The sequence below is a fragment of the Sinohyriopsis cumingii genome, chromosome 14, assembly GCF_028554795.1.
Source record: "Sinohyriopsis cumingii isolate HCF-2022 chromosome 14, ASM2855479v2, whole genome shotgun sequence".
Classification (NCBI taxonomy): Eukaryota; Metazoa; Mollusca; class Bivalvia; order Unionida; family Unionidae; genus Sinohyriopsis; species Sinohyriopsis cumingii.
In genome coordinates, this window is record NC_142974.1 from 70,774,090 (window position 1) to 70,781,811 (window position 7,722).

The following is a 7,722-nucleotide window of genomic DNA, read 5'->3' on the forward strand; positions in this document are numbered from 1 at the left end:
CATTTAAATTAGAAAGTGTTATTTCAAAATGTTGGAAATATTAAGCTCAGATAATATATATTTGTATCATATTAAACACTGACTATGTAGCCCTCAAGAATGTTTCAATCGACCTGTATTTCACGTAGACTTGTACTTTTTACTCTATTTGTACCTTTACACGGCTGATCGGGAGCCCAGACGCTATTTTCCTGACATACGACTGTGTGGGTTCCAGAGGCTACGCTATATCCCAGCTCACACTCAAAGGTGCACTCGTCACCAATTTCTAGCGAACAAGATGCGTTTAATAGCCCATGTGTGATTCCCGGATCACATTTACCTGCAACGATACGATTGATACCTAGGGAAATACTAGTATAGAAAACCAATAGAAAAGCAGCAAAATATAATTCATTCATTTTAAGACTCTATATTGGATTACACGTCTTTTAGAAGTAAAGATGCTGATCATTCAGTTAAAGGACTTAATATATTGTTAACATTAATAAATTTGTCTTGTGTATCAGGGAGTTTAGTAAGTAGTTGACAGTTCAATCCAACGTTTCGTATTATATAATTGCAATGGCAGTAGCTGGTACAGGAAAGTAACATTTCCTTTGGTCAGAATGTTACCACGTGATCAAAATGAATTGCGTTCATTTCTGTATGAACTGTAAGGAGAACTACTTTTCCACTTCTATAAATACAGTCACATGTACAGCCTAAGATAAACACTGCCAGTGAAGGCAGACATGAAGTAAGCATTAAAGGAAAACAACATTCTTACATTTTTTCTATATAACATTTTTGAATAAATTTGGCTTCCATTGGTTGAAGGACTGGTATTACGATGACCTTATTAGGATCAAGCAGGACAATCCCAAGTGTTATATATAGCTACGTAACAGAAAAACCCCAAACATGTATTACTACGCTCAATTCAGATTTCTATTTTTTAATGATGCAAACAAAATAACATAACGAATAATTGAAATTTCGATTATTTGCCGTGTGAATCGGCAACTGACAGTTTATACCACGATAAACTCAGAAAAAACAACGTCAAACTCTTACTTGATTACATAGTCTATTCACGGTATCTAAAGAACAATAGACTTTGTTCATCATTTCCCTGGCATCTTTCAATAATCGTCATTGCCTATTTGACTTACGTCTGCATAATATCTCTGTGTTTCGGTTCCAGGCGCCTTCCGGTCCACAGGTGGCGTTCTGTATTTTGGGGTTTTTGTGAAACCCGTTAAAGCAACTGTATGCGCATGTCTCGTTCTCTCTTTCTTGACAGTTGTCCCATGCGCCTCCTGGAAATTTGCTTGGGCAGAGGACATTGGTTTCTGAAACATCATGAAGACACACTGTGGTGACAGTATTCCATCTTAAGATTATACGGATATTTGAATTGTAGTGATTAACATAGTACTTATTATGGACTACATTAACTGCCAATATGACGGTAGGGTATTATAAGATAAGAAGAAACAGCAGGTAAATAAATCCTTCACATTGTGTTGCTTCTTTAAACGAGTTATGTTATGATTTATTAACAGATGTTTTAAACTAGTACCTAGTAGTGTGTCCACCATGGATTTTGTTTTACTATTGTTTATTTATTCTAATAAAACTTAAATCCAAAAGAAAATAGCTGGCATATCAAGTGAGTAGTTATCCTTGCAGGTGCAATATGAAATCAAATTAAGGTTAGCAGGATGAAAAAATCCTGTAAAAACTTGATGTAATCTTACTTGTACACAGGAGCGTAAGGTCAGCATTCCATTGACCATTCTCATCACACTGGATACTGGATATGTTGGGGTTCTTGCTGAAGTGATCATCACAGTAGTAAGAGCAGATTGAACCACTATCAAGATTACAGTTGATTAGCAGGGAACCATTGGGAATGGTGGCATTACACTTAGCCTCTGAAAAATATATAAATTGAAAAAGATATGTACTCCTCACTGATAGATGATCAATGATCACGATCCGTGGCAATTTAGACGAAACGTTACAAATATAATGCTGAAAGTTGAAGCAGGAAAAAAAATAGGTCAAGAACATGGGACACAAAGCAAAAACGAAACCAAACAATAACAAAGAAAACTATATCATATCATTTTGTTTCCTATTGGAACATAATGACTATTCATGGAAACACTTTGTGATAACTGACCTGGTTAGGCAAAAGATATAATGCAACCGTCGTAAATGAAAACTCATCCGCTGGTCTAATGTATGCATATTACATACCCCCTTGTCCTATGCATCAGTAACACTTCACCTCCCTCTGAAAACATTAGTATGTTTTGTTGCTTATCATGCGTTGATGTGACCTTGAAATCTATGTGAATTGTCCATGCGAGACTAGCAAAATCTATGTAATTTATATTGAAATATTCTAAACTGATATTGCAACATTCTTCTTCTGACACGCCTAACCTTAATTGTATGTAGTTTATCTGCTGCATGTCTAGTTGCTTGGATGCTTTATTGCTTATGTACCTTTATCTTGATATAACAACAGGATCTGGAGTATCTATAGCAACGGACTCCACATATAATATTAAATGTTACTACTGGAGTGTTTCAATAATATTTGTTTCTTGTTGGAGCCTATACTTTCCAGAGACATAAACACGCGAACAATTAAAGCCACGTGAATTAATTCAAAATGTGAGTAACTATGACCTTGACACAGAATGAAACAGGTTATAATTACTTTCGGTACTGTAGCTGGATCATATATGTATGTTGCATATGGAAAGTAACGACTATGAGTCAGAAGGAGGACAAATATTCGGTATGTCATTGCTTTCAGAATATTTTCTTTTGGTGCAGTACAAAACGCCAGGTAATACTCTGCTTGATCAAATGTTGTGCCTGTGTTCAATAAAATATGCAAGACCGACCCTTTTCTCCTGTATTGCAAATCGCTTGATGACTGGCTAGTTCCATATATCTAATACAAACGTAGTTCAGAGACTATGTAAAATGATGCTTGCTAATGGTTAAAACAAGGAGATAGCTTGCGAGTTTTACTTTAATGATCATGACTCATGAGCCAGAAACGTCCTATTCGGAACTGAAAGAAATTTAAATGTAGGTATCATATTTATTTAAAATGTGGCACACATTCAGAGAGGGACACACACACACACACACACATGTATGTATACACACACACACATGTATGTATGTGTGTGTATATATATATATATATATATATATATATATATATATATATATATATATATATATATATATATATATATATGCAAAGGAAATATAACTGTGATTTGTTAGGTAGCCTTAAATATTTTTCAGCCATATCACTACAATGTCTGCAGTGTGGCAGTTTATGGTGATGTCTAGAAATGGGGAATCATGCCGTAGACATGTTGCATTATGTCACATCCGGTCACATTATCCTTTCACTAGAACGAACAGTCTCATCGCTAACCTGCTAACACTGACCGCCTAGCAAGGCAGCTGTTAGTACCATTGTTATGTCTGAAGAATAATGTTTGGCATATATCTACTCTAAATAGTTACCGATGGAGTAAGCGTATAAAGGAAGTTACGTGATAGCGATGTTACTATTATATGCGCTCTTCGTGCTGACATGATAAAACGTTATTCATTTTAGTATGATGAAACACTTGTCGATTATCTTATTTCGGGCAGAGAAAGGTCATTTGAGTGGCTGCTCGTGGAACGTATAAAAAGTATTTCTTTCAAAATATTACACAGAGTTTTTGCAAATATGTCATCCAAAGAGAAAAGCTGTTTGATACAGAAACAAATTTATAGCCAGTACAATTGGATTATCCACTGATTTCTGTAAATTAAGTTATGTGCCTTGTAAGGCTGATAAATGTTTTTCCCTTCTGGCTAATGTTTTACATTTTTTAAATAATATGCTGATCATACATGCATTTTGAGATTAGTACAACATATACTAAATAATCTTGGTTCGCAAATGATGCAGTGATTAGTTTAGCATTTGTGCACGTTTTGTAAAACTTGGAAACGTTAGGTCTTCCTCACGATACTTATGGACACCCTCATAAGGTTAATTTAATATTAGGAATATAATGACCATCTATTTATGCTCATATCTTGAGGTCTTGCGGGATGTTGTTGCAGATAAACAATTACACACCCAAACATACAGTCGAAACGGCAAGATCAGAAGTAGACAATCCTTTTTAGAACAGAACATGATGGTGGGGTGGGGGGGGGTAAATAAGACTGATGATAAATGTCAGTATATGCGTTACAGGATTGGTTTTTTCATACAAGAGGTATATCTTATTGATCAAATATGAAAACCATATTATTTTCAATGAACATCCAAACCCTATCCGTTCGAGCCTTCATATTGTATGACCTTCTCATTTGATTTGAGGTTAAAACAAGCAATATCTTTATTAAATAGAGCCTCAGTCATACCCTTCGTTTTCTTTTCGAAAATAATTAAAGAAACTTACAGGCGACTTGGTCCAAAATAAATAAAAGCGATTCGGTATAAAAGCAAATTGTAAATGGTGCCGGTTAAAGAAATGTAGAAAATAGAATGATGGAAAAATAAATATTTAATAGATTGGATATGCACCACAAAATCAAATGAAGAGAGATACATAACTCCCCAGAGTTTATGTGAGACAGAAACAGTTACATATTTTGTCAAGTATTTTGGACTTTAAAATCTGTTTGGATTAATATTGGAAAAATCTCTTACTTCTATATTACATATTATTCCTTTAAAATATTGACACTGGAAAATATACTAACAATTAAAGATCAAATCTCGTGAGACACACTATTTCAACTTCCTTTCAGACGTGTCCAGATTTAGCCACGCTCCAACCTTAGTGATAATCCAAACCTTCCTATTAATGGCGGTTATTACAAGTACAATGAATGTGTTTGGCAAGCATATGAGAGAGGGTTCCAAATAAGATATATTTTGTAGTATTCATAAATGTTGATTTTAAGAGGTATCAAAATTGCTTGAATGCAAAATTTGTATATTTTCATAGTACAATATTATTTTGAACCTATAATGTCGACAACCAACAAAGGGAAATAACCATGCGTTCCTTTTTCCAGCGCTAAACCTGTCCTCATCCAATGGTCATATCCTTTTATTTCATCTGATTTGTCATGTAGTTTCAAACAACAGTATTATTTATGAAAAACACATTACATACCTGTTTATTCTCATCAGCCCTTTCTTAAATGGCGAAGTAGTTTTGTGTAGCATCGTGTGGTCTCAACTTGCCTGGTCAACGACATGTACACTTTCTTCACGGTAATTGTTTCGCCGGGTCAGTAAAACTTTATCCCATTATATGATCATATTTTACGACTTTGCTGTATTAATATCTAGACGACTGATGCATGCAACAGAAATGTGATGAGTACACACAGACAGATATATATATATATATATATATATATATATATATATATATATATATATATATATATATATATATATATATATACTATTATTTAAGGTGGGTCGTGGGCAGTTTTGTCGTCCTCGGACTGGTATCGTGGGCAGATGAAAGCTTCGTGGGCAGATGGAAATCTGCCCATGAAGCACGTCGTCCTTTTCTGCACTCTTGCCACAAATATAAATAAAATAAATGCATATTTACGCTGCTGAATGTTAAATATTCGATAAATATTCATCTGCAAAATAAATAATTGCCTTTTTACCTATTTATTTCCATTTTTTCATTAATGAATTGAATTGAATAGCACAACTTGAGTTACCTCCCATTATGTACAAGCATTTCTTACATGGTAAAAATAGATTGACCCGGAAGTAGTATGTTTCAAATTTACTGCCCATGATGACAGGGGGTCGTTACAAAGAAAATCAAGGGATGGGGTTCTAACCTGTAACAATATAATATGTTAATATTGTTACAGGTTAGAACCCACATCTGTTGATTTTCTTTGTAACGAGCCGCTGTGCCCGTGATTATTATTGTGAGAGATCACAACTGCCCGGGAACCAGGATGTGGAGTGAATAATCTGCCAATGTCGCCAAAAAGCACCATGCATAATTACATATATACTATTTATTATGATATCTAAGAAGTTTTCAATAATGCTAATTAGTAATGTACATGTACTGTTTAAGGTACAAAACTGTTTTGCATACTTCATAACTTATTTATCTAATAGTGCAAATAATAGGAGACAGAAGACAGTTAGAAAGAATTAATTTGTCAAAATAAGTTAAATATCAAGATTAGTTTAATGGACGTTTGAAAATTTAGTATTAAAGTAAAATTGCCTATTTTTGAGAGAAAAATCCTAATAGTAATACATGTACTTTATTTAAATTAACAGTAATGTAGAGGATGCTGATTTATTTATGAAATATACCATAAACGTGTGTTTCATGTTCATTACTCCAAAGTAAAATATCCAAGAACCACCTCAGAAAATCAGTAATGACATATTCATGTAAAACACAAAACACAATTCTAAAAAAGTGTTGGAGATGCAGTTATCAGCTGTGAGTCACATAGCTAACACATGTTGAGTAGCAGACTGGATGCTTGGTATGGTAGGAATTGTATTTGCCTTGTCAGAATAGTTGGTAAAGATTGTAAGAGGACTTCCTGGTTGGAAAAAAGTGAATTTGAGAAATGTATTATTTTTTTCATCGTATGTGTCCTTGTTTCACTTCATTAATAATAATGATATGACTTTTGACAAATCTTTTAGTCTGCGTGACTCAATGCTGATGTGTGTAAAACAAATGTCGAGGCTGCGACAGATGTGTCCTCTGTAGAAATGGGTGTTTATTAAACTAGGTCAAAATTAGGTAGTGTAAAAATAGGAAGTGGAACAATACACAATATGGAAAACGCTCGCTTTGGAAGACATTGGGCGGACATACAGACACATCAAGATGTACTTAATAAGATTCATACACATATTATATACTGTTGTATAGCTGTCCTTGTATGCTTCAGATTTATACTATTAACATTGAAGTTTGTGGTACCGAGGCAAACGGCAATGGTAGATGCACGTATCAAGGATATAAAGATCGTTAAATTCACAACCGATACAGAGTCAAAAATACCAAAAATTTCATATTGCATTTTCTTACATTTCTACTATGACAGATCGATTTAGACTGATGCGAAACCTATCAATTTATATCAAATTTGTCAAAATCGGGGTTTATTTACTATTGTTATGAGTTATTCACCTGTATGGAAAACGATCGTATAGGAAGACATTAGGCGAAATGACAGACAAAGGAAGACATACTTAATAAGATACATACACATACTATTTACAGTTGTACGGCTTTAATTATATGCTTTAGCTATATAGCAATAGCATCGAAATATGTAGTACGATCGCAAAACGGCAATGGTAGATTCACGTAGCAAGGATATGAAGATCGGTAAAGTCGCACCCGATATTCAGTAAAAAGAGCAAAACCTTCTATTTTGCATTTTCACACATGTCTATTGGCACCGATCGATTTAGTATGATTAGAAACATATCAATTAAAATCAAATTTTTTATCTGATATCAAATGTGTCAAAACCTTGTTTTTGCGATTGTTATGACTTATTCGCCCATATGAAAAACTTTCGTATAGATCGGATCTAGGCGCACGGACAGACAAATAAAGACGTGCTTATTAAAATATATACACACATTTTATAATATTGTATAGT